Source organism: Geotrypetes seraphini, chromosome 9 (genome assembly GCF_902459505.1).
Source record: "Geotrypetes seraphini chromosome 9, aGeoSer1.1, whole genome shotgun sequence".
Classification (NCBI taxonomy): domain Eukaryota; kingdom Metazoa; phylum Chordata; class Amphibia; order Gymnophiona; family Dermophiidae; genus Geotrypetes; species Geotrypetes seraphini.
This window is the reverse complement of record NC_047092.1, coordinates 185072251-185080778: the sequence shown is the minus strand read 5'-3', so window position 1 is coordinate 185080778 and position 8528 is coordinate 185072251. Positions and strand designations below refer to the sequence as shown.

General features: G+C 43.3%; 1 protein-coding gene across 1 annotated transcript in view; it reads left to right on the top strand.

Moving 5' to 3' along the window:
• Positions 1-136: 136 nt before the first annotated feature.
• PDCD1 (programmed cell death 1) overlaps positions 137-8528 on the top strand; it is a 43188-nt gene continuing 34796 nt past the window's right edge. The window contains exon 1 of the mRNA XM_033959653.1: positions 137-246. The gene's annotated coding sequence lies outside the window, so the exon portion shown is untranslated. The remainder of the gene's footprint in view (positions 247-8528) is intronic.

The following is an 8528-nucleotide window of genomic DNA, read 5'->3' as shown; positions in this document are numbered from 1 at the left end:
ATCTGCAATGAATATGTGTAAGCTTTATTTGCATATACTACCTCCATTATATGTAAATTTATTTCATGCATATTCATCGTAGATATCCTGAAAACCTGACTGGCAAGAGGGAACTCCAGGACCGAGTTGAGAAACACTGGACTCTTAAGACATACTACTTCTAGGGCCAGTGCATTGACGGGGGGATCCTGCAAATCCATCCTTTACCTTTTGCCCTATTTCTAGTTGAAAGAAACACTTTCCTGAGTAAGTATCTTTTGAGTAAAAACAACTAGTCCAGTATTATGTGATACATACACAGCAAAACAAAATAAAGGTGGGCAAACCAGACCAAAGCCAGCTCAACGTCCTTTTATATTCAAAACTTTATTAGTCAACAAACACAATCCAATATCACAATGACAACAAGCAACAAAGACCAAATTTTCAGTTCAGTATCCTTTTAAGTCTGTAGTTACCAAGCTCCTGATGTCATGGACATTTTTAAAGTCAAGAATTTGCAGAGATCGAATACAGAAAAATGTTTTTGAGATTATCCCATTGTGAGATGCACAGGGAAGATAGATGGTTGTGGAGCTTTTGCCTGTATGTTATGTGTTATTTTCCGTAAATCTATGAAAATACTGTTATTTCATCAATTGTTAGAAAATTAGTTATCTTCTCTCTAAGATGTCGGATGAGGGTCTTCGTTAATAAATGATTTTCTCTCTAACTACTTTCACTTTGATTATCGATTTTTATGTGAATCGAATTGAGCTTCTTTTGGGGAGATGACATAGTATATAAATCCAAGATTTAGATTAGATTTTATTTTTTTGTATTTTCTGTTTGAATAGGAGAATAGCAATACTGGGTCAGTTCAATGGTCCATCTAGCCCAGTTTCCTTTTCTAATAGTGCCCAATCCAGGTCACAAGTACCTGGCAGAAACCCAAATAGTAGCAACATTCTATGCTACCAATCCCAGGGTAAGCAGTGGCTTCTCCAGTGTCTATCTCAATATGGACTTATTCCTTCAGGAGCTTGTCCATACCTTTCTTAAACCCTGCTATGCTAACCGCTTTTTAGTCAGTAGAAGAAAGAAGGTGTTGATGCCCCTGTACAGGTCATTGGTGAGGCCCCACTTGGAGTATTGTGTTCAGTTTTGGAGACCGTATCTGGCGAAAGACGTAAGAAGACTTGAGGCGGTCCAGAGGAGGGCGACGAAAATGATAGGAGGCTTGCACCAGAAGACATATGAGGAGAGACTGGAAGCCCTGAATATGTATACCCTAGAGGAAAGGAGAGACAGGGGAGATATGATTCAGACGTTCAAATACTTAAAGGGTATTAACGTAGAACAAAATCTTTTCCAGAGAAAGGAAAATGGTAAAACCAGAGGACATAATTTGAGGTTGAGGGGTGGTAGATTCAGGGGCAATGTTAGGAAATTCTACTTTACGGAGAGGGTGGTGGATGCCTGGAATGCGCTCCCGGGAGAGGTGGTGGAGAGTAAAACTGTGACTGAGTTCAAAGAAGCGTGGGATGAACACAGAAGATTTAGAATCAGAAAATAATATTAAAGATTGAACTAGGCCAGTTACTGGGCAGACTTGTACGGTCTGTGTCTGTGTATGGCCGTTTGGAGGAGGATGGGCAGGGGAGGGCTTCAATGGCTGGGAGGGTGTAGATGGGCTGGAGTAAGTCTTAACAGAGATTTCGGCAGTTGGAACCCAAGCACAGTACCGGGTAAAGCTTTGGATTCTCGCCCAGAAATAGCTAAGAAGAAAAAAAAAAAAAAAAAAAAAATTTTTAAATTGAATCAGGTTGGGCAGACTGGATGGACCATTCGGGTCTTTATCTGCCGTCATCTACTATGTTACTATGTTACTATGTTACTCTGGCAATGAGTTCCAGAACTTAACTATTTGTTCAGTGAAAAAATAGGAATTAGACGGCATAGAAATTTTTAAAATAAATAAATTTCATTTGAACTTTTACTTGTTTTAAAGGTATTTTCATGTAACTTCAATAAGGGGTCTTTTTACTAAGGCGTGCTAAATGCTAAGACATACTAGCGTGCTTTGTAAAAGGACCCCTAAGTGTCTGCAAGTCTTTGCAATTTTTGAAAAATTGATTCACTTTTACCCTTCTACACCACTTAAGATATTGTAGATCTCAATCATATCTTCCCTCAGTAATTTGAACACGTAACTAGTTTTCAAATGTATTTTAATCCTTTCCTGGCTTCTACACATTGTTTGATTTGATAACTTGCCTTATTAGAAACATCAACACAGACCAAAACTAAAACAGACCAGAGATTCGATATAAAATATTAAGGCCCTCCTTTACAAAGCAGCAGTAGCATTATTAGCATGTCGGTATCTGCTTGGACGCTTATAGGAATTCTATGAGTATCGGAGTTGTTACCGTGGTGGCTGGCACAAAAAGCACTAGCGTAGCTTTGTAAAGGGAGTGGGGTAAATAAAAACAGGAGACAAATACAACTCCCCAGACCCGAAGAGTGGTGGGAAGAAAATCGTGCTTGAGATTAAGCCTAGTCATCAGTTTTGAACTATAAATAAGAAGATTCTAGCGGGAGTTCCAAAGACCAAGGGATAAGATAGCTAAATGTTTGGCAAAGTAACTACGGAGTCCTGGGTAAAATGCTTGACAAGCTGGGAGAAAAACTTTGAACTTGGGTCCTAAAGATTGTGGAGAACCAGAGGAGGAGAAACATAATCAGTTTTATGAGCATTATAGAGGAGCTTAAGGGCTATGGTTTATACAGATTGTAGCCATTTCCTGAAACCATCCAGGTTACTACTATAGTCTTAAGTGGTTCAAAATGAGTTCATGATTTGAGAATGATCTCTGTATGGAATATTAAAAACACTCGGGCAATCACAGCATATGGATTTCCATAAGGGTTAGTGCAAACAGCACAGCAGAAGATCTTTCCAAGAAGTCTCTTATAGAGCAAATTTTCCTTAAAAGCTCAAAACCCCCACTAAACCCAGAAACCATAGAAATCTACATTCCAAATAGAATCCATGTTTCCATTTTTGATATTCAGTGTCTTTTTCCCCCCTTTGCCTCTTATTACTGCCATATATACTTCTCCTTATTCAAACTTTGTCCCAGAGGCACAGAATAGCTTAAATATCTTTAATAAATCAGCCCTGTTAATGATTGGTTTCCAGAAAAGCTTGACCTAGTTCTGTTGTACATGAGCACAAGCCTCATTGAGACATGCATTGTGACTCGGAAGCACTCTCTATGGGGAGACTGCTGTTCATGCAAATAAGCTAAGCCTAGTGTGAATTTCTGAGAAGGGAAAGCTGAAAACCTGCATCATGAACCATTATTTAGATTCAGTATTAACCATATCCTGTTTGTATAACTAGCACCCGAACTACTTCTGATATTTACGTAGGCGAATCATCCACGCATAGCTGCATTTTAAAATGTCAAATTATAAGCACTTAAAATCATTTGTTCTATTGGTTAGAATGTTAACATTCCGCACCTACTAGAATACTATTACCCGCGTTTCCCTGAAAATAAGCCCTAGCATGACAAATAGTTAACCAACACCCATATCATCAACAAAGTAACTTAATAACTCATTGCACCACCTTTAGCAGTGATAATTGCAACCAAACACTTCTATAATATCAATCTTTCACATCGTTTTTGAAGAATCTTAGGGCTCCTTTTACTAAGCCACGTTAGGGCATTAACGCGTGGAATAGCGCACACTAAATTGCCGCGCGTGCCAGATGCTAACGCTAGCATTGAGCTGGCGTTAGTTCTAGCCACGTAGCACGAGTTTAGTGTGCGCTAAAAACGCTGACACAGCTTAGTAAAAGGAGCCCTTCGTAGAGGAGTGGCCTAGTGGTTAGAGCAGCTCCTTGTGAGTCTAGGCAAATTACACTTCATTGCCTCAAGTACAAAATAAGTACCTGCTTAAAATATATAAATCGCTTGGTGTCGAAAAAGTGGTATATGAAGTCCCATCCCCTGACCCTTTAATTCAGACAGATTAGCTCAATTCAGGTCCTGCCACAGCAGGGTGGCTAATCCAGAACTTTAATTTGGTTTCTCCTCAGCTATTCAGCTTTTGGATCATTGTCTTGCTACATAACCCAATTACACTTCAGCTCACAGACAGGTGACAACATTTTCCTTAATTTTCGGGTAGGTGCAGAATTCACAATTCCTTCCAGGTCCTAAATCAGCAAAGCATCCCCACACAGTCTTAGTACCACTATGTTTGTCTGGTTAACTTCAATGGAGCCAAAAAGCTCAGCACAGCAACTGCTCATCAAAAAGAAATTCTGCACTAAAAGAATTGGGGCCTAGGACAAACATCTACCGCCCCCCCCCCCCTAAAAAAAAGAAAAGTTTTAAAATAGGACCTACAGAAACTCCTTCCCATCCAGCCTCAGAACTGTCCCAATGAACTTCTAGCCTCATTCCTGCCAGAATTAAGAACATGGCCAATAGACTTTCCCACCAAAATTCAAATTTATAACCAATATACTTACCCATCTCAATTTTCTGCTGAAATCAGCCCAAACCCCAGCCCATCAGGTTTGAGGAGGGGCTTTAAACAACCTGGGCCAATCAGAGCCTTAGGCCCCTCCCCAGTGCTTCCCAGGATGCACCAGGGAAGGGAAGGCAGCCATTTTGAAGAGGAGGGTCTGCTGTCCGGAGGGAGTAGGCATCCCTCCGGCCAGCTATCATGAACAAGGTAAGGGGGCAGGGGGTCATTGGAGGCCTGGGGGTGTTGAGGGGAGGATGTGTGGTGGTGGGAGGGAGTAGGCATCTCTCCTGCTGCAGGGGAGTGTCAGCGGGCATTGCTTGGTGGCATGAGGGAGTGGGCATTTCTCCTGCTGGCAGATGTGTGTTGCTTGGTGTTGGGAGGGAATGGGCAGCTCTTCCACTGCTGGGGGGTGTCAGGGGCATTGCTTGGTGGCAGGAGGAAGTGGGCATCTCTCCTGCTGGCAGGGATGTGTTGCTTGGTGGTGGGAGGGAATGGGCAGCTCTTGCACTGCTGAGGGGTGTCAGGGGCATTGCTTGGTGGCAGGAGGGAATGGGCATCTCTCCTGCTGCCAGGGGTGTGTTGCTTGGTGGTAGGAGGGAATGGGCAGCTCTTCCACTGCTGGGGGGAGTAAGGGGCATTGCTTGGCAGTGGAAGGGAGTGGGCATCTCTCCCGCTGCCAGGAGGTGTCAGGGAGGGGCGTTGCTTGGCGGCGGGAGAGAGTGGGCATTTCTCCCATTGTTGGGGGGGTGTTGTTGAGGGCATTGCTTGGTGGAGAGAGGGAGTGGGTATCTCTCTCGCTGTTTGTGTGTTTGTGGGGGGGGGGAGGATGCTGCTTGACTTTGGCGATGGACGGGAGTGGGCATCCCTCCTGCTGATCTTCGATTTGGGTTTTGCTTTTTTTGAGTGCGTTTATTCTGCGCATGTGTCTATCGCTATCACCAGCGATGGGCACATGCAAATTTAGCCACTCTCCACCAACCTCATTTGCATGCACGTTTTTGGGAGAATGACTCGCCTTTTTGAAATTGCTACAATAACGACTGCAACAGCGACCTATCGGTTTTTACCACGAAGTTTTGAGAATCTAACCCTCAGTTTGGTGCCCAGTCTATAGTAACTTGTTTTAATGTACAACACTGCATACATCTAGCAGCATTATAGAAATGGTAAGTAGAAGTCGACTACTACTAGCCATTCAATCATGTCCGACCCTTGGATACTCTGTAGGCCAGTCCTCACCGTGTACTAGATTCAGAAGGGGACAGCAAAAGTGCTCAAACTGTTCAATTCAATTCTAGTTCCGTTAACTGGGGCTCAGGGACATGAAGTTATGTTTCTGGTTACACAAAAAGCCAGCGTTAGGCTGGAATTTAAACGTGTTTCAGGGACTCTCAGTGCTGCAACCACCAGCTCCTTCCAGCAAGACTTTCTGCAGGCCAGGAAAGGAGATGAGAATGAGCTTTTTATGCAATATTAAAAGCACTCAGGCTCACACAGCTTTTGGATTTGCATACTGGTTAGTGCAAACGGCACAGTCCTTTGAAGCGTGAGGGCTTGTGGAACATATAGTGGTAGGGCTTTTGCTTTTCAGCTGTTCTGCATAGCTGCCCATTTGATTGTGTGAGATAGCACACAAAGCACACAAAATGCAGTTTATGGTCCATCTTATGCTTTCATCTTTCTTCCTGTTTTTAGTCTTATTTTGCAAAAGGCAGTTACTTAAAAATATATATATACACGAGGGACTAGGCAGACCTCCCTCCCGATATAACTGAAGTGAGAGTTACATATATGTATTATTCCATCTGTGTGAGATGCTGTTGTATTGCAGAGAGTGGGAGGTGGTATGTTCGTTGAAGCTTGGGGTTCTGAAGAGAGATTTTCTGATAGCTCTGTGAAAGCCCAGCTTGTGCTTTTCAAACTGGAGATGAGTGGGCTGGCCTGGTGAAGGTTATTGTGGTGGCAGCTTCACAACCTCTGCATGGGGAGGGATTTCAAGTAAAGTCAACACTGAGGCGGGGGGAGGGGAGAATTTTTTACAAGCATCTTAGTATATATATATATATATATATATATATATATATATATATACTAAGATGCATCAAATTTTATAAATGGTGCCTAAAATTAGACGCATCAGTTACATAGAAACATGCATAACATGATTAGCTAATTGGAGGTAAATTGGCATGCAACTAGAGAAGAGTACCAGTAACTGGTGTTGTTAACAAGCACTTGCTTGTGGAATTGGCTTAGACCTCTGTTCTGTAAACTGAGCTCCTAACTTCTCTTGCATGTAATTGCAAAGGGGTGGCAAGGATAAACATAAGAGGGGAATGGACTCATCAGGGGTGTTCCAGCTTTCATGACGTGTGTTGTATATGATACATACATTTTTAGGAGCAGCTATGTCTGGAAGAAAGTTGCAAATGGATCTTCCCTATCCTGGATCTGATTGGTGAAACTGTAGCACATGAGGACCAATCATATCATGTGCAGAAAGGAAGTAACCAGAGCGTATCACTTGAGACTACTCCAAATGCCCTGCTCCCCTGGGAACAGATCATTTGAAGGTATGCAGTGGTTCATATTTTGCATTGGAGGAAATATAGATCTCATTTGTTGCGAGGCCTCCTTTTGAAATACTGCTTGGTGCTTGCTAGATGCAATTTTCTCTTTCAGAATTGGGGGTATTAGTTCCTCTTATTCTTGAGCAAAGTAACATGGTTATGTTGGTCCACTTTAAAGGTAACAAATAGAAATAAAAGAGAGGAAGATGAAGGTCTTGCTTCTATTTATTGGACTAATTTTACGTGCATTTTTTTACGAGCTTCTGAAGGCACGAATCCTTAGAGTCTAGCATGCTGCAGATTACGCCAGTGTATATTGCAGAGCCCCATAGTTAACCCACATGGGAAAAACATTCAATATACAGGGATCCTACTCGTGCTCTTCCTTGAATGTCGCATATATTCATAGCAGAAAGGCCCAGATTCTTTATATGGTGCCGATATTGGCAGCTGCCTAAAAAGCAGCCGCAGATCACATGTCATTCATGTGATGGCGCCCTATAGAGAATTGCGCCTCTGTGAAAGATAGGTGCCAGAAATGTAGGCCAGAGTTTGCCATGAATTACGCCTATGTAGGTGCTTTAGGCCGCCTAACATCACTTCCGCCTTGAAACTCAGTTAAAAACATCGAATTTGGCTTATTGGAGGAGACCAGCATCTAAAGCGACTATATCCACATGCGCTTTAACGTTGAGAAATGCAAGGTCATGCATATAGGAAATAAGAACCCGTTGTTCAACTACAAAATGGCGGGGGCACTGCTGGGAGACAGCGGACTTGAGAGAGACTTGGGTGTGCTAGTGGATGCATCAATGAAACCATCCGCACAGTGTGCAGCAGCAGCGAAAAAAGCCAACAGGATGCTGGGCATCATAAAGAAGGGTATCACAACCAGGACGCGGGAAGTCATCATGCCACTATATCGGGCGATGGTGCACCCGCATCTGGAATACTGCGTTCAGTATTGGTCGCCGCACCTCAAGAAGGACATGGCTGTACTTGAGAGAGTCCAAAGGAGAGCAACGAAGCTGGTAAGAGGGCTGGAAAACTGCCCATACGCCGAGAGGCTGGATAAGCTGGGTCTCTTCTCTCTGGAAAAGAGGAGGCTCAGGGGAGATATGATAGAGACCTTCAAAATCCTGAGAGGCATAGAGAGGGTGGATAGGGACAGGTTCTTCAGACTGAGAGGGACAACGGGTACGAGGGGGCACTCAGAGAAACTGAAGGGGGATAGGTTCAAGACAAATGCAAGGAAGTTTTTCTTCACCCAAAGGGTCGTGGACACATGGAATGCGCTCCCAGAGGAAGTGATCAGGCAGAATACAGTACAGGGATTCAAACAGGGATTGGACGGATTCCTGAGGGACAAAGGGATCATAGGGTACTGAAAGGGGTGCAGGGACAAAGGGTCAAAAATTGGATGGGAAG